General features: G+C 43.5%; 1 pseudogene; it reads left to right on the plus strand.

Annotated features, from left to right (window-relative positions):
• Nucleotides 1–558: 558 nt before the first annotated feature.
• Nucleotides 559–15,331, plus strand: LOC104789628 (uncharacterized; annotated as a pseudogene).
• Nucleotides 15,332–24,842: the final 9,511 nt, after the last annotated feature.

The raw sequence follows: 24,842 nt of genomic DNA on the forward strand, positions 1-24,842 counted from the left end.
TAACATATCTATACAATAAATACAGAATCGTAACCATAAATTAAGATTATTTAAAAAATGGGAGAATTGGAAAAAGGACATTTTTAAAGAAAATTGTCCATATATACTTTAGTTTTTTAGGTTTGGTCATATAGGTTTTATAATAATTAAAACCCAGTTTTACCCTTAATTTTTTAAAAATGTAAATAAGAAAATACAAAAGAACTAATTTATTTACTAAAACAAATTTAAAAAATGGGGAATCCGAAACCTCTAATCAATTAAGAGGTTTTTACACTAAATCATGAAAACCCTTTTCCACAATCCCTCTTTCGCTTTTACCAAATCTTAGAAAGAAAAAAAAAACTGGGTTGTTAGACAATAATCCCCTTTTTAATAAAACGGAAGTACACAACATAGTTATTGTAGACTTTATATTTTTAATAAATGGTTACAAATTGTTACAAATAGGTTATAGATAGGTTATAGATTAATCCATATATTAATATTAATCGGTTACACATAAATATTAGGTATATTTCAAATTGATAATTGATATATTGATGGTAATAAAAAATCATGTATATTCCAAACTGTATTTTTGGAAGATTTTAGTCCTATATCACGTTGTTTCCAAATATCTTTAAACACAATATTACAAATTTATTTTTCACAGATTTTATCGATAGACCACAACGTTAACCAAAGATAGATTACGAAATTGATAGATTGATTGATTACAAGTTAAATCGTGGGGTTACAAGATAGATTACAAAATATAATTTAATCAGTGTTATAACACGGGTATTTATCTAGAATCATGAACAATATAAAACTTACAAAATAGGTGTCTTTTTTAAAGCCTTCATATTTAGCATATGATTTTATTGCATAATGTTTTATCCAAAAAAAAACCTTTAAAAACAATCACATAAATTATATTTTATTTAAAAATTACAATATAAATAAGATGAATTTTAACCCGTGCTCTAATATAGTGGTTTCTTATAACGTCTGTTATTCATGATTTGAACCATAGGTACGTATGGTGAGAATGCAGAAGAAGTAGCAAAGTTGGACGACTGGGTATGTCCTCAATGTAGAGGCATATGCATCTGCAGCGTGCGCAGGTAATTATACATGTCTTTGAAATATATTAGAGCTTTATCAATGAAATAAAATGGTTTGTGTGGATTTTACAGGACAAGCCGAGGGCTAAACCCCACTTGGATTTTGGTATTTAAAGCTAGAGCTTGTGGTTTGGCCTCAGTCGTTGAGCTTCTTGAAGTTGAAGGGCCTGATAAGTTTGCTTATCAGAGGAAGCCAAAACTGGTAACTATAATACAAATCCTGTTTTTAATGATCTTTAGCTTTTGTCTTTGATTATACTTACTTGATTAACATGGTTTAATTATGTAGATTGCTGCTTCCATTGAAGGTAGTAGTAGTAATAGTGAAACTGTTCCAGGGGCAGAAGTGGAAATATTAGAATTGTGTTTTGTTAGTTTTCTAATATAAAAGAAGAGACTAATGATGTAATTGTTGCCAAGGAGAAGAAGGAAGTGGTGGGCAAGAGGAAAAGAGCCAAATCAAGTGACAAACTTAAAGAGGAGATTCAGTTTGAGGCTCCGGTAGTTCCTCAGGGTATAAGCTTGACTTGTGTATCAGGCATTGATATACCCACTGGAGAAGCTGGAAATGTATTCCAGTTTTTCGTGTTTTGCTCAGCCTTTGGAAACGTATGATCTATGATTACTCTCTTTAGCTTATTAACAACATATGGTCTGTAATGATTTTACTCTTAGTCTGATTCGTTTTTAACTTTTTTCATTGATAGGCTCTTTCTTTGAAGGAAGGACAAGCTGAAACTGTTGTTCGTGAGCTGTTTGTATGTGGGCATAACTGTTGGTGCGGGAATTGGCACCCCCAACATACCGATCTAAACCCGATTAGGGAAATCGGTTATATAAACTGGGAGTTCGGCCCCAAGTTGAAATCTGTCTTCGAAGGCCCAATAGAACTGAGAAGCCCAGTGCCGAGGTGAACCGACTTCCCAGCTCGCCTAGCGGCAGACTTGACAAGAAACAAGAAACTTTCCTAATCAGCTCGGCTGTGATTTGGAAAGTGGATATATTCTGTAAATCTAAAAAAACCTATAAATAGAGGGGAATCCCTCCTATTGTAATTCATCCAGCAATTAATACAAAAACCCTAGTTCTTCTTTGTTCTTGAGCAAAACCTGACTTGTTTTCCAAGAGATTTCTATTCCCCTTTGCTTATTTACTTTAATCCGATTTCTTAGAGAGATAGTGCTATTGAATTTGTTTCCCCCTTCAAACAAATTCATTGTGTGAAACTCAGTTTCTACAATTGGCGCCGTCTGTGGGGACACTAAGTTCTCAAGTCACTTATCTTTTAGATCTCTTTGGAATTCACCAAGCAAGTAAGACCATGTCTCTAGCATCCGACAACGGTGTCACCAACGCAACTGCTCCGCAACAAGACGACCCGGTCACCGGAGCTACGACTTGCAGGATGTCGCCACGGATCCACCTGCCGATGCGGCCGCCGCATGTGTCTATGTCCGGGCACGCGCCTGCCGCATGTGTCTATGTCCGGGCACGCGCCCGCCGCACATCAGAGAACCCAGCGGACGACTCAACGACACCTTCCGACGGGGTGGAGGACGCCGAGGCACCCCACCACGGAACCGAGGAGCCTGACGAAGTGCTACCTGTTGATGGATCTGTCGCTAGTCAGACTTCATCCGCACAAATCGCGCAACCTCCCTAGCTTGTCTCTGTGGGTGACCTCCGCCATGTATTCGGAACGATCTCTCATGATCTCTTCTAAGCGATATCTGACACAAACCGACAGATGGATGCGATAGAGCGCAGCGTGCCCCCTCCACTCCAGCAAAGCGCAGTACCGCCACAAGTAGCACGAAGGAACGGACCCCTAAACCGACAGTTGTTTAGCAACCCGCCACCTTCGGCCATCCGATCTCAAAACCAATACGCACCCTCGGTGCTAGCCTCTTGGGCGTAACACCACATCGGGCAATCCTCTCAGAGGAATCCGATTCCCGCTCCCTATTCCGAATTAGAAGAAATTCATCTTAAAATCCGGGATATGGGATCCCTCCTCCACTGGGCCGTGAGTACGACCCCAGAGATCCACAGGATTATCAAGGCCACGCAGCGGACCCCGTTCACTAGATGAATCCTGGAGACATACATCCCAGCCGTAAAGATAAGGCTGCCGACCTATGAAGGGACGAATAACCCAGTGCAGCACATGACCTCTTTCATGGCTACCGTATCCAAGGCCAGGTTAACCGAAGAACAGAAGGACGCTGGTCAATTTCAGCTATTCGTCGAAAGCCTAATAGGGAACGTACTAACCTGGTTCTCTCGAATCCCGGCGAACTCGATTGACAACTTCGCCCAGCTGTCAACAGCCTTCCTGCGGAACTACCGGGTTTTCATAGAACGCGGTAATTCTAGCACCGAGTTATGGGAGATAGTCCAGGAGCCTGGCGAACCTCTGCGACAATATCTTACCAGATTCAAGGAAAAGTATGCTAGCATCTCGGTCACCAAAGACATTGCGATTGCCGCATTCAAGAAAGGGCTCATTCCCGGATCGCCCTTGCAAGTGGATCTCAATATCCAGGAAGCCAAGGATTTTGATGATGCGCATCATCGGGGGTCTCGTTACGCATACGTCGAGGAGGACGAGGAGAAGCAGACCGCGAAGGCCCCTCCCGCACGTACAGCTTCGGCAAAAGAGAAAAGCCGAGACGGTTACCAAGAGCCCCAGAAGCATCACGACCCAAGAGATCCAAAGCGTGGGGTGGTCAATGCGGTCTCCGAAGATGGAGGACAGGACAACACGCCTCCAGACGCACAAGAGGAGCTGTACTGCAATTTCCACATGTTCGGAGGCCACTCCACGGACGAGTGCAAGCATCTGTCCAATTACTTATTCGAGAAGTATTTGTCGAGCGAGATCAAAGCTGTCTATCAGCCTAAACCTTCCTGCGGTGGTCGCGGAGGTAGAGGTCGCGGAGGAAGATTCGATCGACCCAACCCTGGGCGAGGTCAGAAGGGTAATAACCACCCAAATAACAAGCCGAGCGACCTACAACAGCCACCTCCCGTCGCACAGCAGAATCCAGCGCCAATGGAAAGACTCCTGGGACCACCCAAGCGCCAGAAAGGACAACAAACCGAGCAAACCCCACCTCGGGGTCGTATCTCCATGATTATTAGTCAGACAGATGAATGCAAGGATTCCGTCCGAGCCCTGAAAAAGCGAGCACATCAGATCTGTAGCATTCAGGCGATCTCCGAGGAGGACACGCTTAGTGCAGACCCCATCACGTTCACAACCGAGGACACTAAAGGAATCCACCATCCTCATAACGACCCACTGGTCGTGGAAGTCACAATGGGCGAGTTCGATGTAGAGCGAGTCTTAGTGGATACCGGCAGCACGGTGAATGTCCTATTCTAGCAGACGTTGGAGAAAATGGGCGTGACACCGGAGCAAATCAAACCAGAATCTAGGACGCTGACAGGATACGACGGTGTGGCCAAAATGTCCATGGGCGATGTGAAATTGCAAGTCTGCGCTGGTGGCGTAACGCGGAAGACCAAGTTCATGGTCATAGACGCCCCGCCAATTTACAACGCCATTCTAGGTTCACCCTGGATCTATTCGATGCAAGCAGTCCCTTCCACCTATCACCTTTGCGTTAAATTTCCAACTGCCACTGGGATTTACACGCTATACAGCGATCAGAAGATGGCCAGGACCTGCTCTGTTCTCGAGAAGAAGCAACGGCGGAAGAATGACGCATAGCAATTACAGGGCGAGGATCACTTAGTCGATCCTCATAAGCCGGAGCGAGATCGGCTAAAGGCCACACGATGTCAACGTAGACAAAACGGACCCCTCTCGGACGGTTGGAATTGGGGCCAAACTCAAAGATCAGATCAAAACCGAACTGATAGCTTTCCTGAAATCCAGATCCTCGACGTTTGCTTGGCCCACTAAGGACATGGTTGGTATTGATCCATCGGTTACTTGCCATAAACAAAATGTTGACCCCATTTTCAAACCAGTTTGGCAAAAACGCTTACGTCTCGGCATTGATCGGGCAAAGGCGGTACAAGACGAAGTCGAGCGACTCTTGAAAGCCGATCAGATAATGGAAGTGCAATACCCTGATTGGCTGGCAAACCTGGTGGTGGTCAAAAAGAAGAACGGGAAGTGGAGAGTCTGCGTTGATTTCACTGACCTCAACAAGGCGTGTCCTAAGGACTGTTTTCCCTTACCTTACATCGATCGACTCGTAGAAGCCACCGCAGGGAACCAGCTACTCTCGTTCATGGACGCGTTCGCCAGCTACAATCAGATTGCAATAAGCCCAGCCGATCGCAAAAAAACCGCGTTCATCACCGATAGAGGAACCTACTGCTACAAAGTAATGCCGTTTGGGCTGAAGAACGCCGGGGCGACTTATCATTGTTTGGTCAATACGATGTTCGCCAACCTTTTAGGGAAGACAATGGAAGTCTACATCGACGATATGTTAGTCAAATCCCTCATAGAAGAACAGCATATCCATCATCTCGCCAAATGCTACGACATCTTGGATCAATTCCAGATGAAGCTAAACCCGACCAAGTGCATTTTTGGGGTGACTTCGGGGGAATTCTTAGGATATATCATCACCGAGCGCAGAATCGAAGAAACCCGAAGCAAATTGAAGCAGTATTGGGGTTACCGTCTCCGACCAATAAACGAGAGCACAATGCCTAACAGGTCAAATAGCGGCGCTGAATCGGTTCATCGCCCGATCAACGGACAAATGTCTCCCTTTTTACCAGCTCCTCTAGAGTAATAAAGATTTTCATTGGGACCACGCCTGCGAGGTCGCCTTCGGACAACTCAAGGAGTATTTGACCAGTCAGCCGGTACTAGTCAAGCCCGAGGAGGGGGAGACATTATACCTCTACGTCTCTATCTCCAGTTCGGCAGTTAGCGGGGTGCTGGTCCGGGATGATCGCGGCGATCAGCGACCAATCTTTTACATAAGCAAGGCTCTCAACGACGCGGAGACACGTTATCCAACCTTGGAGAAGTTGGCTCTCACCTTGATCGTCGCCGCGCGGAAGCTCCGGCCTTATTTCCAGTCGCACTCCATCATTTTGTACACTGATCAACCACTCCGGACTATTCTTCACAGCCCCCTTCAGTCCGGGCGGACTGCAAAATGGGCGATCGAGCTAAGCGAGTACGACAACGAATTTCGTTCTCGTCCGAGCCTAAAATCACAGGTCCTAGCAGACTTCATCACAGAGCTGTCTTCCGAACTTGAAGAAACCATACCTAAGGAGGAACATTCGACGTTGTTCACCGACGGCTCTTCCTCCAATCAGGGATCCGGCGTTGGGATTATTCTCTGATCGCCAATCGGCGAGGTCCTCGAACAGGCGTTGAAACTTGGCTTCAGGGCATCGAACAACGAAACTGAATACGAAGCCGTCGGACTGGTTGGCACAAGGGCTGGGGGTTACGAGCATCCAAGTTTTTTGCGACTCACAGCTAGTGGTTAGCCAATTAAGTTGAGAATATGACGCTAGGAACGAGCTTATGGGGGCGTATCGCCAATTACTCCAAACTCTCTCGGAGCAGTTCGCCTCGTTTGAGTTGATCCATGTCCCGAGGAGCGAAAACGCATCCGCAGACGCTCTCGCCGCCCTGGCAAATTGTTCCGACCCGGGCTTGCGACGAATGGTCCCGGTTGAATGCATCGAAACGCCTAGCATCGATCATACCGATCTGACGTGGAACCAATCGAAGTCGACGAGCCTGTTCAAGAATCCGCGGGTATAGCGCAACCCCCAGTCGACTGGCAGCTCGAGATCAAAATGTACATCGAGGATGGCAAGGTCCCAGAAGATTGCTGGCAAGCTCGACGGTTGAAAGCCCGATGTACGCATTACGCCATGATAAGGGGTAGCCTTTTCCGACGCAGTTCGTCCGGAGCCCTACTCATCTATGTTGATCGAGCAGAGGCAGAACGAATAATAACGGAGGTTCACGAAGGTGACAGTGGCAACCACTCCAAAGGACGCGCGCTCGCATTGAAAATAAAAAAGGACGGCCATTATTGGCCAACCATGGTCGCTGACTGTGCGGCATTCTCGGCGAAGTGCGAAGCCTGTCAACGACACGGACCGATGAAACATGTACCTCTCGAACTGCTAAATACCGTTACTGCACCATATCCCTTCATGCGTTGGGAAATGGACCTCGTTGGCCCATTGCCTCCGTCAAAATCAAAGCGGTTCCTTTTGGTCTTGACCGATTATTTCACCAAGTGGGTAGAGGCTGAATCGTTTCACAAGGTGCAATCGTTGGACGTTACCAACTTCATTTGGAAGAATCATCTGCCCCCACGGGCTCCCATATGAGATCATCACTGATAATGGAACTCAGTTCACCTCGCTCATCACCAAACGCTTTCAAAGAAAGTGGGGGATACGGTTAAGCACCTCGACCCCCCCCCCCCCCGATACCCTCAGGGGAACGGTCAAGCCGAAGCCACAAACAAGACCATAATAGAATGATTGAAGAAACGCCTCGGACGAAGAAAAGGAGCTTGGGCAGATCAACTTGATGGCGTACTTTAGTCCTACCGGACTACCCCGCAGCGAGCTACGGGGCAGTCTCCATTCTCATTAGCCTATGGTATCAAAGCATTGGCTCCAGCCGAGGCTGGAGTGCTAACGCTTCGCCGCACTATGTTGGTCGACGGTTCCAAGCTCAACGACAACATGATGCTCAATCACATTGACTTCGCCGAAGAGTTACGCGAACAAGCCCTGGTCCGAATCCAGAACTATCAAAATGCCGCGGCCAAGTACTATAACAAAACTGTCCGCCAGCGACGTTTCAACGAGGGCGACCTAGTGCTGCACAAAGTTTACGAGAATACTAAGGAGATAAACGCCGGTAAACTTGGTGCTCGTTGGGAGGGGCCATACCTTATCTCCAAAGCAGTTTGCCCCGGAGTTTACGAGCTTTTGACCATGGAGGGTACGCAGGTCAAAAACCCGTGGAACGCGGCTTATCTTAAACGTTATTATTACTAGGTCATTTGATAGATCTCGGTTTTGAAAACGCTTGTACTATGAACTACCACTGGCTTGATCCCAATTTTGGGTACGTAGATAGCCCCCGATTTCTTTGATTAGATTTTGCGGGCAAAGCTGAAAAAATAATAAAATTTCTTTTCACCAAAGAGAAATCTTTATTTCGATTTAAGTACCAAGTCAGTTCGGCATCTCGCCAGATAAAAGAGCAATCTTTTACTTCCGCATATCGCCAACATAAAGAAAACAACAACAAAAAGCAACGGAAATTTAAAGATTTTGTTGATGTGGAGAACACCGGTCCCAATAGACGAAATGACTAGCCTTCTGATCTCAGGGAGCCGGTGCGAAGTGGGACCTCCCTCCTGTGATCTCAACCTCCTCGGTGATTCACAGGCGCAGAGCTCGAGAGGTCGGACTCCAGTGGATCTTCGACGATCAGACCTTCGAGATAGGATCGCCAGCTTTGATGCTCTCGCCAACCTGCAGGCACCTCCACACCTCTGGCCACCATTTCTTCGAGGAAAGCACATGGGCCTTCTACGGTGTTGCTCTCCCGGAAATGGTGGTCTATGGTTTCCAGATGGAGGATGTACCGTCGTAGCCTCTCTATGCGACTCCTGTATATCAGAACTTCTTCGATATGCAGGTTTTCCGATTCGCCCAGCGGTTCGTAGTCACCTTCTGGCAGGTCGGGTATCAAGGCTCTGGCAACCTGTCTTTCACATCGGTCACAGTCAACAAGCAGTCGGGTCATACGCCAGTTCGCCAAGTAGAAGCGAGCAGCGATGAGCTCGTCAAGAACCTAGATGGTTCCTTCTAGACGGCAGAGCTGGAAGATAAGGTCGTTTTTCAGACGAAATGCCCTGATATACGAACTCATCCTTTGACACCCTGCTCGGTAGACGCGGATCTCTCTCTGTAATGGATCCTCCTCAATTTCTGCAATGAGCTCATGAGATGGAGACAGAACCGTCTCTTCCAGGGGGAGGGCAACATTCGAAGCTTCTGGCTCGAATCCACTGACGCCGGCGGCATTCAGCTCTCAAACTCGCCTCAACCATGCGGATCGAGTTGTGATAGGCATGCTTTGCTGTTTATCTTTCTTATGTTTGGATGTGAGGTGCTCAGCATACCTCCTTTCTTCCTATTTATAGTGAGAAAGGGGGAGAAAAATGCTGCGTCCCGAAATTCTCGCACCAATCAGATCGTAGGAGGATACGCGCTGCATTGTGAAACCGCGTCTGCATTTAAAATGACGCGATTACGCCTCGGGAATGAGCAAAAAAAAAATGGACCACTACGTCCACCCAGTTCGGAACCGAACGGATCGACATCCCGGCCAGATGATCGACATTATTAATTATCCAATGCGAGATAAATCAAACCCAGAGAATTCTTTTTGAATTGTTTTGATAACTCGACGAGAGATAAGCCGAACCCAGAGAATTTTTTTCAATTGTTTCGTAAGTTCCAGTTCGGACGGATATAAGCCGAACCCAGAGTTTTAAATTTTGCCTTTCGACCTCTGAATTGGAACAAAGAAGGTAAGCCGAAGTTCTGTACTTTGCCCTTTGCCAAAGCGCATGGACAATAAGGTTAAATTACCCTCATAAGGATTACTCAGTGTAAGCCGGGAGACGTCCTGCCTAGTGTAAATTTCCGAATATAGTGAAAACTTTATTTATTGCAAACATAAATTGTCCAAACGCGACAACATCCTTAATATAAATATAAAAAGAAAAACGACGAATGGCTCAAATCGCCAGTTACAAGCACATCAGTTATCCAGAGCAAGCCCTGTTGCGATCTTTCGAGTGTCTACTTTAAGGCGCTTTGGCATGGGCCATAGTAGCTGAAGTCATGTTCTCTCCCATTCATCAGGACGTGATTCAAGTGCCATGAACTTCTGTTCGGCCTCGTCAAGGCGACCGATGGTTCTTTTCCTCTTCACCCTCAAGGTGGCGATCTCGGCTTCCAGTACAGCTAAACAGTCGTCGATTTCATTCTTCTTCTTGCGATGATAGTAAAGTTTGTGGGATTGTTCCCAGTGCACAGATTCGATCTGCACACAAGATTGTCGATTAGAACTAAAACTTAGAGGAGACTGACACAGGTAAAGTTAGAAAGGGTTAGCAAACAAAGGCGTGAGCTGCAGCAGCCTCTACGTTGTTGGCGTGTTTGTTCATATAGAACGGCTTCACCTCGAAGGGCATGAATTCGCCACCCAGGGAGAAACCTTGTTCGCTTGGTGTTGAGTTTGTCGAATGCTACCATTCGTTACAATATTCGATCAAGCACGACGGCATATCTGCCACCCTGTCCAGTCCATTTTCAATCCAAAATCTTGGATGGAATTCGAGCAGCTTAAGTTTGAATAGCAATTCGTTTCGCGACTGTTCTGTCGCGGCTAGCCGATTACGATACTCGGAATGGCGTTCTTTGATGCAAGAGAGGAAGGTCTCTAAATCCGACCTCGCTTCCGGCTTGACGCGGAACATCAGCATCCACGGAGCTCGAATATTCGGGTAATAGGACATCCCTCTTTCAATGGCTTATGAGTTCGAGAATGTCGGGACATTGTTTCCGACTTTGGCTTCGGGATCAACACTGCCTATAGAACTTGGCATCTTGGAATTGCTTTGTCCGCTTAAAACTGCGATCAATTATAGGCGTAGTCGTTTCACTTCAGACTCAAACCTTTTTCAGCTCGGACTTCTCATCCTCCAAAACTTTTCCCCGCGATTCCAGCTCGGAAATTTTTGCTTCCAAGTGCTTGTTGTTTTCTTCCTTATTCGCAAGAAGGCCCTTCAGTTCCTTGATTCAGCCGTCTTTCGACTTGTTCGCTTCCTGGAGGTTGTCTAGGCATTCCTTCATCTTGTTGAATTCGAACTCCGAGGACGCCATCGATTTAACTCGCTTATCGTACATAAGAGTGAGCGCACTGGCGTAGGCGGCGGTCTGCATGTTAAACAAAGTAAGGTGGAGAGAAGTAGAAAAAAAATGATATGAAATTGCGAGATAAGATAAAGGGGGATGTGACTTAAACCTGAAGGGCGGACTGCGCAACTTTGAGGTATTGATCCTTAAATTCCAGCTTGTCGACCGGCGGCAACATGACTGAGGATACCTTCAGATGCCTGCACAATTCCCTAGCAGCTGCCTGATTACAAACGAGAGGACCGTCCCTGAATTAATCGAAGGTAAATTGTTCCGAACGATTATTTTCTCGCTCAACTCGGAAGCGGTCACATGATTCGAGTCCTGCCTCTTCCGTGGAACGCTTTTGGCCTGTTTCTTGGTCAGAGCTTTTTCCCTTGCCCTTATCCTTATTATCCTTTTTGGACATTTTCTTTTTGGAACCGCTGCTCGGTTCGGGGGCGAGTTATTCTGAAATAACGGACTCAACCGGTGGAGGCGGAAGTGAGTCGTTGGGAACTACATTTTCGTGGCCGAGATCAGGGGCTATCAAGCTATCGTCAAGGCTCTCAATGTCGACGAACTCGCTTCCCGTCTGCTCAGACTCAAGATCAATGACCAGCTCGTTTTTCAGAGTTATGGTTTGGAGCATCCTGGCTTCGACAATTGTGGTTGCTGGGACTTCGGAAGTTTGACCCAGTGAACCCGCGAAACTCGAAAACTTGGTTTTCGACTTGTCCATGGCTTCCTCAACACGACGTCTGGTAATAAAATCCCAGCTACGATCAACTCCTGCGAAAAGCGTGTCCCTGATTTGTTGGAATTCGGGAGTTAATGTCCGAGTTGAGGTAGGGTGAACTGCAAAAATATTAAAAATTAAGATTAGGTCATAAAAGGAGTGTCCGATTCGACAAAACAAGGAACGAGATGATATGAGGCGAGTTGTTCCACACTCTTCGCCGACCGCATTTCGGATTTTCAAAAGAACGGTCATCAACTCGGACAAAGAAATAGAGAGCTCTCAACTTCTTGAAATTGCTAACTTTCTCACCGGGGACGAAGTTATGAGCTGGCTTCGTATTAACCATCCATGAGGGGCTCCCTTGAGAATTTTTAAAATTTGTTAAATGCTCGAAGCATTCAACTCCGAGGTAATTTCTGGTTTCGGCCGCAATGGTAAGAGAGGCGACGAAGTTTCAGATACTTCCTTGGGAGAGCTGACATATCGGGATTTGGCGACGATGGGTGTATCTAGTGAGCAGGCTAGGAAGAGGAAACCACAACCGGCATTTGGAGAAGAAACCCTCATATAAATAGATAAACCCTTTAAGCGGGTTCCATGGACGTTGGTGCTCTCCGGGAATGATGATGTAGACACCGCAGTCCCGTTAATCGCATGAATTCAACATTGTGCGAACGGTTTCGATATTGCTGGTCGTCTTCTCGCCTCCAATCCGGCTTCGATGATCTAGGCGAGGAAGAATGTCCTCAATCATGATTTCCTCTGATGCGAGTTGAGCTTCCTCTTCATTCAAATTGTCTGATGGAAGATAAGAAACTGATGCAGCATTGCCATGATTCCCGCGGTTCTCCTCATCAGTTAAAGAAGGAACCTCCAGGGTAGGAATTTTGTCTGATCTGGGTCTCGAAGAACATTCGGCATTTTCTTCAGATCTATTGAGCATATCGCCTCAGTCCGATCTGATGGTCTGGGGAAGTTTTTTGTTGGAATTTTTGCGGATGAGTGGATCGCTTTCCGTGGCAGACGAGGAGATCATGGCCGAGGTGAAAGATATTGCAGATCGCCGAAGAGTGTGGAAGAAATTTCACGAAAATAATAATAAATTAAATAAGAAAGATGAGAGAGAACAGAGCAAATACCTTCAATGGTTTGGCGAAAAGTGAAAATGAAGAACGGGGTCGAGTATTTATAGAAGTGAGTGGACGGCAACCCTACGCGGAGTCATAATGACCTACCCAACCTACGCAACTTTTCAGCTTCCGAGCTGACAGAAGCAACGGATCGGACACGTGTCACCTTTCTAATGGATAACGGAGTGGTGAGACGATGCAGGTGATTAGATTCGGTTTTCCTTACGAATTAGATCAGATATTCTTTTCCTATTGTCCGGACATTCGAATTAACTTCTGAATGTACCAAACTGGGGGGGGGACTAATTGTTGGTGCGGGAATTGGCACCCCCAACATACCGATCTAAACCCGATTAGAGAAACCAGTTATCTAAACCGGGAGTTCGGTCCCAAGGTGAAATCTGTCTTCGAAGGCCCAATAGAACTGAGAAGCCCAGTGCCGAGGTGAGGAACCGACTTCCCAGCTCGCCGAGCGGCATACCTGACAAGAAACAAGAAACTTTTCTAATCAGCTCGGCTGTGATTTGGAATGTGGATATATTATGTAAATCTAACAAAACTTATAAATAGAGGGGATTCTCTCCTATTGTAATCCATCCAGCAATTAATTCAAAAACCCTAGTTCTTCTTTGTTCTTGAGCAAAACCTAACTTGTTTTCCAAGAGATTTCAGTTCCCCTTTGCTTATTTACTTTGATCCGATTGCTTAGAGAGATAGTGCTATTGAATTTGTTTCCCCCTTCAAACAAATTCATTGTGTGAAACTTAGTTTCTACAGTAACACAAGGAGAAACCAATACTGCCCTATTGTCCAGATGATGATCCAGTTGTTGGATTTAATATCACATCAAAGAGAGATGTATGAGTCTATATAAATGTATACACATGTTTGTTTTCTTGCTCAAGTTTGTGATGCATTTGAATTTTATATTACAGGTCCTTGACTCTAAGTGCAACTGACAGCAGTTGGTTCACTGCTATCGGAGAGATCCTATCGCAGTCAGAAGTTTTGAGTGATGAGTTCCCTCCTGAAAATTTTGTAGCGGGTGTCACTGAATACGAGAAGATGGATGTATCGAGAAGGCTCAAGCTTCTAAATTTCTTATGTGATGAATCACTTAGCACAAAGTATGTGTATCTTTATATATACGCCAATATCAATTTTTTCTTGTACGTAGTTTTTATGTTTCGTTTTGAGATACCTCATGTGTGTAATTTTCTCAGGGTAATGAGAGATTACATAAAAAGCGAAATTGAAGAGAAAAACAGAAAAAAGAAGCTCAAGAAAAGTTTGCAGCAGCAAAGGAAAAGGTATTTTCTAAAATCTCTTTGTTGTGCTAAAGCTCATTTTGTCTTTATAGGAGAAGAAGCTCAAACAGAAGATGCAAGATGATGTTGCCAAAGCCATTATGGAGAAAAATGGAGCTCCATTGTCCATTGAGGAACATAACGTAGTCATGTCTCAAATAAGAGCCGAAGCTAAAGAAGCTCATGATGAGATGATGGAAGCAAAAGGCATGACATCTCAACTTAAGTCTAAATCCTTAGACTCAATTTGCTTTATATATTGTTGTCTAATATGTTTGTTGTCTTTAACGTGACAAATTCTATTTACAGTGACGCGTATATGTGATGCAAGTAGAACTAAACCAATTATATTGTATGATAATGGTCTTGTTCTTTGGAAAATCAAGTGCTATGAAGAAGAACCAAATTTTTGCTTCAAGGTTTGAAATTTTGCTTAACGTACGTTTTTAAATATGTTTTGTTATGCAAATGTGTTTAGTAATTTAATCTCAATCTTATTAATATGCAGATCTAGGAACATTTGATGATTTATGTCCACATGAAAGATGGTTAGCTTATAAGCCTGAACATAAATCAGAGATAGAGAGATATATCTCTTACAAGAGGTATATATATCGTTGAGAGAGTACTGTTGATTTTATTTGGGTATAGCCTATTTTGTGATTCGATATGTGAGAATTGACCTCTGATAAACCGTATAGCTGTTTTGTGAACTCGTTTTAAGTAATTTGTTATTTTGGAACATTATAAGAGTGATCAAATGGTTTTCTTGTATTTCTCTTCACAGACCAAGCAAAAGCAGAAAGGAGCCAAACCTGTAACGCTGCCTTCTGTGCAAGGGCACAATAGCAAGTGGATTGTCATAGACTATGGTTCGTGTTTGTATATACAAGTGTTGGTTTCTTTTTTAATATTTCTGTGTAGTTTTGTTGGCTGTAATTCTCTGGATACCGTGTAGGAAAGTTTGTATTCCATGCACTTGATGGAGATTGTACTAGGAAGTATGTCTTTTATTTTAAATTGTTATGCCTCTTTGATGCTACTAATTTTGGTATGAGGATATGTGAAGGACTGTCTCTTGAGTAGTTGATTGTATTGATTTGAACCTAGCCAGTTATTAGATAACATCTCCGTCGTATGTGACTCTCTTGCTATTATATATATAGAATCTATTACAATGGGGTTATTATTCTATTTTTGTATATCTGCTTATGACAAAACAATTTAGTAATTTTATAACGCGCGCCTAGGTTTATATTGTCTATATTGATGCTAATGAAACCTTTTTTTTTTTGGTTGTAGGATCTCCAGAACGCCCAGCTAAAGACTAACGTGAGTTCTTGATCCTGTTCGATGGATATACAATCTTCTCGAGTCTATCGGGTTGAGAATAGGATCTTAAAGCCTATTGTGAATTTCTTATTCCTGTTTTCTTTAGTCATTTATCTATTTTTGTTTCCTTTTTTAATAAGGAAAAGGAACAATTTGTCTCTCCTAATCAAAAAAGGAAAACGAATTAAGCCCTCTCTCTCTCTATATATATAGATATAATAATAATGGGAAATGGCCAAACTGGAAACAGTACTCTTGAATCTTAACAACAACAAAAACGTGGTATCATCCTCTCTGTTCTCGTCTTCTTCGTCTATAAGGAAATCTAGGAAAACAAGAATTTACCTCGATTCTGTAGATGCAGTTGCCGCAGCAGTATGTTTGTTTAACAAGGTCCTGCTAGGACACAGAGCTTTGTATCTGAGGATAGACGAGTGGAGAGTAGCGAGAAAGCGCAGCTGACATAGAAAGTCCGATTTGGATGGAATAAGAAGATAAAGCAGAATCGAGAGAGAAGATATATGAATAATATCGTTCGCAATGGTTAAGGAAAGTGAGATTGTGGCAAACAAGAAATTGCCTTACTTGAAGATTTAAAGATGTTTTTAGGGTTTTAGGGTGATCGAATTTAAAAGATCTAGGGTGATGAGTGGGAGGTTTTCTTGAACACTTGAAAAACCTTTTGCGTGAGATTGTAACTTCAAGGCTGATCAAAGAAAGCTAAGAAGGTGAGTGTTGGGTTATTCTCTTAGATCTATACTGGTGAGAGTTTAGATAGAGAAGAGAAGTGTGCTTAGATTTATTCTTGTAACCGGTTAATAGTTTAATAAGAATAAATAGTAAAAGCGTACGCTTGGTGTTGTTCAAGCAGAAGATTGTGCTATTATTCCTCTATACCTTTACAATTGGTATCAGAGCATACACCTGATAAAAGTCTGTTTGCCTTTTCAACATGTGAGATCTTGTGACAAGAGGTATGGAGAAACCACAAGCTTTTGTTGCGATACCGAAAGTTCTGAAACTGGATCCAGAGCATTATGGGCATTGGAAGGTGTCGGTCAAACAGGCTATTCAAGGTATCGACATGGAGGCCTGGTTTTCTGTTGAAGATGGCTGGACCAAACCAATGGTGAAAAATGACAAGGGTGAATCGATGCTTAAACCTGGAAGCAGTGAACTGTAGAAGAAAAGGCTGAGGCTAAGCACAACTCTCAAGCTTTGTCGGTGATTTTCAACTCCCTGCCGCTGGATCAGTTCAATAGTGTCCAGGGTTGTGTGGCTGCGAAAGAAGCTTGGGATATCCTCCAAGTTACCTTTGAAGGAACTAGCAATGTAAAAGGACACGCTTGGACAATCTGGCATCAGATTTCGAGAATCTGTCCATGGAAGAAGGTGAGACCATTGCAAGTTACAACAGTCGTTTGAGTGCTATCGCACAGGAAGCTGTTATCATGGGAAAATGCTACAAGGACAAGAAGCTGGTGAAGAAATTTCTTAGGAGCATTCCAGACAAATTTCAACCACACAGATCTACCATTGATGTTTCCTTGAACTCAGATGAGTTGAAGTTCAATCAAGTTGTTGGGATGATACAGTCGTTTGAGATGCAGCTGAAGAAAAAAGAACAACGCGCTGAACGATCATTTGCTCTAAAGGCTGTTGAAACACCGAAGAATGCTGAGACACAAGATACTGCAGATGAAGAAAACGTTGGGTTACTTGTTAGGAAGTTCTTCAAGAAGATGGAGGGTGGTCAGCACAGAGGATCCCCATCTACAGTCAGAAGTGATTCGGAAAGGGACTTTAAGAGGGATGATAGGCAATAGCGCCAATGTCTGGAGTGTAAATGATACAGTCATGTCAAGGCAGAATGCCCTAGCTACAAGCATAGAGGGTTAATGTAGTGCTATGGATGCAAAGGATATGGACACATCAAGGCGGAATTTCCTACTAAAGAGAGTAGATCCAAATCGTTTGTCGTCTGGAGTGATAATGACTCTGATGATAATGAGCAAGATGGTGAAGTTCTCAATAACTATGTGGCTCTGCTGGGAGTCATTGAGGAAGATGAAGTGGTGGAGCAGGAAGTGAAGGATCAACCAGCTGTTGGGTCATATTATGAAGATGACAAGGCAGATCTATCCGCTGAGGAACAGCTTACTCTGTTAATTTCAAGTCTGGTTCAGAAAACTCAGGAGTATGATGTGCTGCTGGCTGAAAAGGCAGATCTTTGGCAAGGTTCAACTCGCTGTCTTCAGATCTTGAGGAAGAAAGAGCAAAGTCTCAGGGACTTGAAAAACAACTGGAAGAGCAGCTTAAAAACATTAGAATGATGAGCAAAGAAACAAAGGATCTTGATACCATTCTGAATAGTGGGAGGATGGGTAATACTAAGTGGGGACTCGGGTATCAAGGTAACGATGCTTCAACATCCACGAAGTTTGTCAAGGGTCTTGATACAGAAAACAAAGAAGCTATACCCATCCAACCAAAGACACAAGCGGCAGTACCGGTCAAAACCGATTCTCACCAAGCAAGAAATGTACGTTCTCAAAGGAGAGTTCAGGCTTCTTAAAGAGCACCGTTTAGAGTTATGCCTGTGACTCAGTCATTTGATCCATATGGGTTGGCTGCAAATCACTACCCAGCACATCAAGCATTTGGACCAGCTTACCAAGTTTCACGAAGTCAAAGAAATGGGTGTTGGTACTGTGGAAACCTAACTCATTTAAAAGCAAAGTGCTATGAGTACAACAATTGCATGTCAAGGACAACTCAGCAAATGGCTTATCCTAGAGATATGAGACCAATCAACAAGCCGTTGTTTGTCAAGAGGAGTGGTATGTACTGTAATGTAGCTCAGGCTGAGGGTAAGTTTGGTTCTAACCAAAAGAAGTGGTACCTTGATAGTGGCTGTTCCAGACACATAACTGGAGCTCATACCAACATGTCAGAATTTGAGAATGTATCTACTGGTCGGTTTACTTTCGGTAATGGAGCAAAAGAAGAAATCAAAGGCAAAGGTAATACTGGTGGAAGTGCACAACCTAGTCTTAGAGATGTTTTTCTAGTTGATGGGTTAAAGGCAAATCTCATCATTGTCAGTCAGTTGTGTGATGAAGGCATGGATGTTACTTTCACTAAACGGGATCAACAAGGATCTGTGAAGCTTTAAGGCAAGCGGTCGGGTAATAACTGCTATATGTGGAAGTCAACAAATCATTGCTTTCATGCATCCACAGGGACCAACACTGAGTTGTGGCACCAGAAGCTGGGTCATCGGAACATACACATCATGTATAAACTCGCGCATCAAGATATTGTTCGAGGGATACCTAGTCTGATCAACACTTTGTGTGTGGACCATGTAACAAAGGAAAACAGGTAAAAGTGCCACACAAGGCAGTTCCTGATGTGCGCACTGAGCGTATTTGGGAACTGGTACACATAGATCTTGTGGGTCCAATTCGTGTCAATAGCCTGTCGGGTAAACGATTCATTTTTGTTCTGGTTGATGACTTCTCTCGCTACACATGGGTGCATTTCCTTAGGGAAAAATCAGATACGCTTGAATGCTTTCGCATCTTGGCTCTCCAAATTAAAAGCGAGAAGTGGGCTATCAAGGCAATACACAGTGATCGCGGTGGTGAGTTTCAGAATGAGCAGTTTTATCAGTTATGCACAGCTCAAGGGATTATGCATCAATTCTCAACACCCAAGACACCAGAACATAATGGCGTAGTTGAAAGGAAGAACATAACCCTGCAGGAGATGGCAAGAGCAATGCTTCATGGGAATCAAGTTCCTCAACAGTTCTGGGATGAGGCTGTCAATGCTGCATGTTACATTATCAATCAGGTGTATGTTCGACCAGGAACCTCCAAGACACCCAATGAATTGTGGAAGAGTCGCACTCCATCAGTCAGCTATTTCCATGTCTTTGGTTGTGTATGCTACATCTTAAATGACAAAGATCAGCTAGTAAAATTTGATTCAAAGTGCGATGATGGGTTATTTTTGGGTTATTCTGGCAACAGTACTGCGTTCCGTGTGTACACCAAGCGTATGCGTTCTGTTCAGGAAACTGTGAATGTGGTGTTTGATGATATTTCTTTCCACCGAGTCTCGCTCATTCCAATCCCATATCCAGATGACTCGGTAACTGATGCTCCGGAAACTTCTTCTAGTGTTCTCGAGTCTCCAGCCTCCACAACACCTCCTTGTGTTTCTTCTGAGGTGTGTCCTCTTCCAGATGTCTCACAGGTGCATCGGAATCAGCCCTCTAATGATGTTATTGGCGAGATTCAGGGGTGAAGAGTTACCAGGGGAATACATATTGACTTTCTCCATCTTGCTGGAAAGAAACAGCAATCAATCATTCAACAAGTGCCTTAGGACTCTGAAGTCGTACATTTTGCATGTTTTGTTTCCTCAGTTGAGCCGAAGAATCACAAAGAAGCTCAGGCCGATGAGTTTTGGATAGCTGCTATGCAAGATGAGCTTGAACAGTTTGCTCGCAGTAATGTGTGGGAACTCACAAGCAGACCGGTGGATGTCAATGTTGTGGGCACCAAATGGATCTTTAAGAACAAGAGTGATGAAAATGGATGTATCGTGAGAAATAAAGCTTGCCTTGTTGCTCAGGGTTACTCGCAAGTAGAAGGAGTCGACTTTGATGAAACCTTCGCACCAGTGCCAAGATTGGAATCCATTCGCTTTCTGTTTGGCATGGCCTATGCATTAAATTTCACTTTGCATCAGATGGATGTCAAGAGTGCATTTCTTAATGGGGTTCTTCAAGAGGAGGTCTATGTTGAGCAACCTAAAGGGTTTGAGGATCCACAGTATCCGCAACATGTGTACCAACTGAAGAAAGCTCTGTACGGACTCAAACAGGCACCTAGAGCATGGTATGAGAGGTTGACAACGTTCCTTATGGAGCAAGGCTATGTTCGCGGAAGTGTGGACAAGACTCTGTTCGTTCTTAGTCTTGACAAGGGCTTGATGTTTATGCAGATCTATGTCGATGACATTGTCTTCGGATCAACTTGCCAGCAACTCGTTAATCAGTTTGTCCAGAATATGACTGATGAGTTTGAAATGAGTATGTGCGGTGAACTAACTTATTTCTTGGGCTTGCAGGTACAAAATTCAGCTGATGGCATATTTGTGTCTCAAAGCAAATATGCGAGGGGCTTGATAACAAGATTTGGCCTTACAACCAGTAAGGAGGCCAAGATACCTATGGGGGTGAATGACAAGCTCTCAAAGGATGAAGCAGGAGAAGACGAAGACGAGAAGCTATATCGAGGGATGATTGGTAGTCTTCTGTATTTGACAGCAAGTCGTCCGAACATCTGCTTAGCTGTTGGTGTGTGTGCTAGATATCAATCCAAACCTAAGAAGTCACATCTCCTGGCTGTGAAGAAGATCATCAAGTACATCAAAGGAACAGTCGAACTGGGTATCCACACACCAACAGTCTAACAGGCTACTGTGATGCCGATTGGGCTGGCTCTGTGGATGATCGCAGAAGCACAAGTGGTGGATGCTTCTTCATGGGAAACAATCTCATATCCTGGCACAGCAAGAAGCAAAACAGTGTATCTCTGTCAACAGCTGAAGAGGAGTACATAGCCTTGGGTAGCTGTTGCACACAACTAATGTGGATGAAGCAGATGGCTGCCGATTATGGTATTGTTTCTGACTCTATCTTAATTCATTGTGACAATAAAAGTGCAATAAACATCTCGAAAAATCCTGTTCAACACTCGCGAACTAAACACATAGATATCAGACATCATTTCATTAGGGAATTGGTTGAGGTAAAACTGATTGAGATTGATCATGTCCGTATTGAATTTCAACTGGCTGATTTGGTTACTAAACCTTTGGACTTTACCAGATTCACTAATCTGCAAAATTCCATTGGGATATGTGAAATCTAATTCTTTGTTGAGTGGTGCTATCTTGACTGATAGGGACACACTTCAAATCAGGCCATGGAAATCCTAGGATATATAGGAGGTTAGCAGTTGTTTTGTACTTAAAGACTGGATGGAAAATACCTGCCTGTCATGCCGGTCCAAGGCCCCAGTAAAACGTTGTCATGTCATTAGGAGGTCAAAGATCTGAGGAGAGACAAAGCCATGTGTTTCATTCAGAGGCTTAAGCTGACGTCGGTGATTGATTAAGCCAAATGATATCACTGAGTGTCAAGACCTTCGAAGCACAAAAAGGTGACAGTCCCAAGGCCAAGCACTGTGAAACATCAAAGCAGTGAAGAAAAGAAAAAAAAAGAAAAAAAAAGGAGGGGGACGAATCTTGCTTCTAGATCTCTCCAAAGAATTTCCAGCTGCCTATGCATGTTTGGTTAGCATCAAAAGGACTGAAGCCATGACACTGTGAAAGTATAGCCACCATTGTCGACTGGTAATCTTTGACAATCCAAGAGGTTGTGGTAGTATCTGAGGTGTGTACTATACAAGCAAGTGGCATGATCTCACAAGGAAAGTTTTTCAAGTATGTTCCATGTGTTTAAAATTAAAATATCATGGTTTGATCTCTTTCTGGGTCCCTCAACAATTCTCTATGAGGTATACACATGATTTAGATGTTAAGATGCATAAATGATGTTCATATATTTTACCCTGTTTTCCCTTAGTATTTTCACCTCTTTTGCATCATTTGCTATCTAGTTGCCATTAATGCATAGCTTTTAGGACTGTTCATGCATTAGGGTGTAGTTGCATTGCATTTGCATATTTTCTTGCATAAACAGGTGAATATGGAGCCTAAGGAGCATGGAAGCAATGCTGAAGAGGAGTGAAGCTATCAAGAGAAGAAAGCAAGGGAGTTAGAGCTGAAGAACCAAGGTCTGGAGTTCCACTCGACTGCCCACTCGACTAGACACTCGACCGTGTGCGGAGAAGAACTCGACCGAGTGGAAGGAACAGAAGAAGATCCAACTCGACCGAGCACCAGGTCGAGTTGGCCGAGCCGCCTAGCTATTTTGTCTTTTAGCATTTTTAGGGCTTCCACTACTTTTTCTATAAAAGGGCCTTGTACCCTTCAGCCACCAAGAGAGCCACCTTTGTGAAAATCTACAAACCTAGTTTTTATCCTTTTGGGAATTTATGCTTTTTGCTTTTTACATTTTTTAGATTTTGTTCTACTTTTGAAGGAGAAAATAAGAGATTTCTTCATATTTGTTTGTTCAATAACTCTCAAAGTATTAAGAATTCGAGTTTGATTCCTTCTTCAATATTGTAGATCTCTGCTTTATCTTTCTAATGATGCAAGTTTCGTTATTTTCTGGGTTTATAACTTTGTTCATCATGTTTAGCATTTGTGAGTAGTTTGCTTAGGATCTTGAGGATGGGTTAGGCTGGATTGTGGTTGTGGTTTGTTTAGCTAGGTCAAGCTTGTTTGTTATAGATCTTTTCTAGGCTAGATATACTCTATGCTGATCCTATAACCGAGAGGATAGGGTTTGATTTTAATCTTTTTAGCATCACACCAATGTCTAGTTTGCTAGATAAGGCTAGATCTAGAGATTATCATTAGGCATGCTAAGAGATTAGATGTCTTGTTTGATTTTTGACATAAATGATCTGTTGCTTAATGCTTGCTTGTATAAGTTCTTTGCTATGTGAGAACTAGTCTAGAAATATATGAGCTTGATTGTTTTTGCCATGAGAGTGGATTAACATGTTCTAGGAGATCATTGTCTAGAGATTAGCTCAAGTTGTTTGAGATTTGTTGACCAAGTTAGATGACCATAATCCATAGTCCAGCCCATGAATCCCTCCTCACGACCTTCCTTTTCTATTGATTTCTTAGTCTAAATCATGTTGTTTGCCTGTTGTTTGATTTACTTTTGTCTTGCTCTGTTTTGTTTGCATTGCTCTATTTCTCGGATTTTTCAACTCGACCCTGTACTCGATCGCACACTCGATCGAATGCTTGCTCGAGCTCATCCCCATAATTCTTGTTTATGCTTTGTGTTTGTCCTGTCTCATTTCCTGTTTCATTTTAGTTGCATTCCTGTTGCATTCATTTAGTTTTCTGTTCAATTCTGTTCATTACTTGCCTTGCATTAGTTACTTGTCTTGCATATCTATAATTTCTGTTTCTGTTCATTGCATTGCTGCTTAGATCATCATGTTCTCTTTACATTTAGCATCTAGTCTTATTAGCTTTTACTTTCTGCATTTTACATTCATCATTAGTTTGTTAGTGACAAACATTCTACATATTTGGCTTGACTTAGACACATATTCACATCCTGATTGCTTGCATAACACTCATTTAGGATTGACATCTTATACTACAACATCATAAGGGTAATTGTAACTCCTTGAATTCCACTTTTTCACCATCATCACATCATATCTCATTCATCATTCCATCCACCATACAAACCAAGTTTCAATTTGGCGTCGTTGCCCATTTGAGTGTGTTTTGTGACAATTAGGATTAATAGAAGTCTAAGATTAAGTTCCTTTCTGCCCTTATTCGCTACTGATCTCGCTTCTTCTCCTGCTTGTCTGTGATTGAGTTTCAGGTACGCACTCGACCACCAACTCGACCACCACTCGACCGAGTAAGTGATGGAGTACTTGATCGAGTACTTGATCGCGTCAGAAGCCGGATACAAATAGACATCTCTTCCCAGTCGACTCGACCACCCACTCGAGCCTGCGCTCGACCGAGTGTCTGTCCGAGTCTGTACTCGAGCCTGTTGATGCAAACAAGGTCAAAGGGCCATCACAATCTTCAGAGACTACTTGATCACATCAACCGACCTCCAAGGGACCTGGGACAGCAGAGAACAAGAATCTATCAGGAACAAGAACAACAAGTGCTAATGGAGCAACAAGATCAACAAGCTCCAAGAGCAAGGAACATTGGTGCTGAAGATGCACCAAACACACATAACCAAAGAGCTAGTATTGTGCCTCCAATAGCTGCCAACAAAAATTATGAGATCAAGAGTGGATTGATCTCAATGATTCAAGCAAACAAGTTCCATGGGTTGCCAATGGAAGACCCACTAGACCACCTTGATGAGTTTGATAGGATATGTGGTCTCACAAAGATCAATGGTGTGAGTGAAGATGGCTTCAAGCTTAGGCTGTTCCCTTTCTCACTTGGAGACAAAGCTCATCTATGGGAGAAGACACTTCCAACTGGAGCAATCACCACATGGGATGCTTGCAAGAAGGCTTTCTTGGCCAAGTTCTTCTCCAATGCTAGAACTGCT

This window comes from Camelina sativa, chromosome 5 (genome assembly GCF_030686135.1).
Source record: "Camelina sativa cultivar CO46 ecotype springtype chromosome 5, ASM3068613v1".
Lineage (NCBI taxonomy): Eukaryota > Viridiplantae > Streptophyta > Magnoliopsida > Brassicales > Brassicaceae > Camelina > Camelina sativa.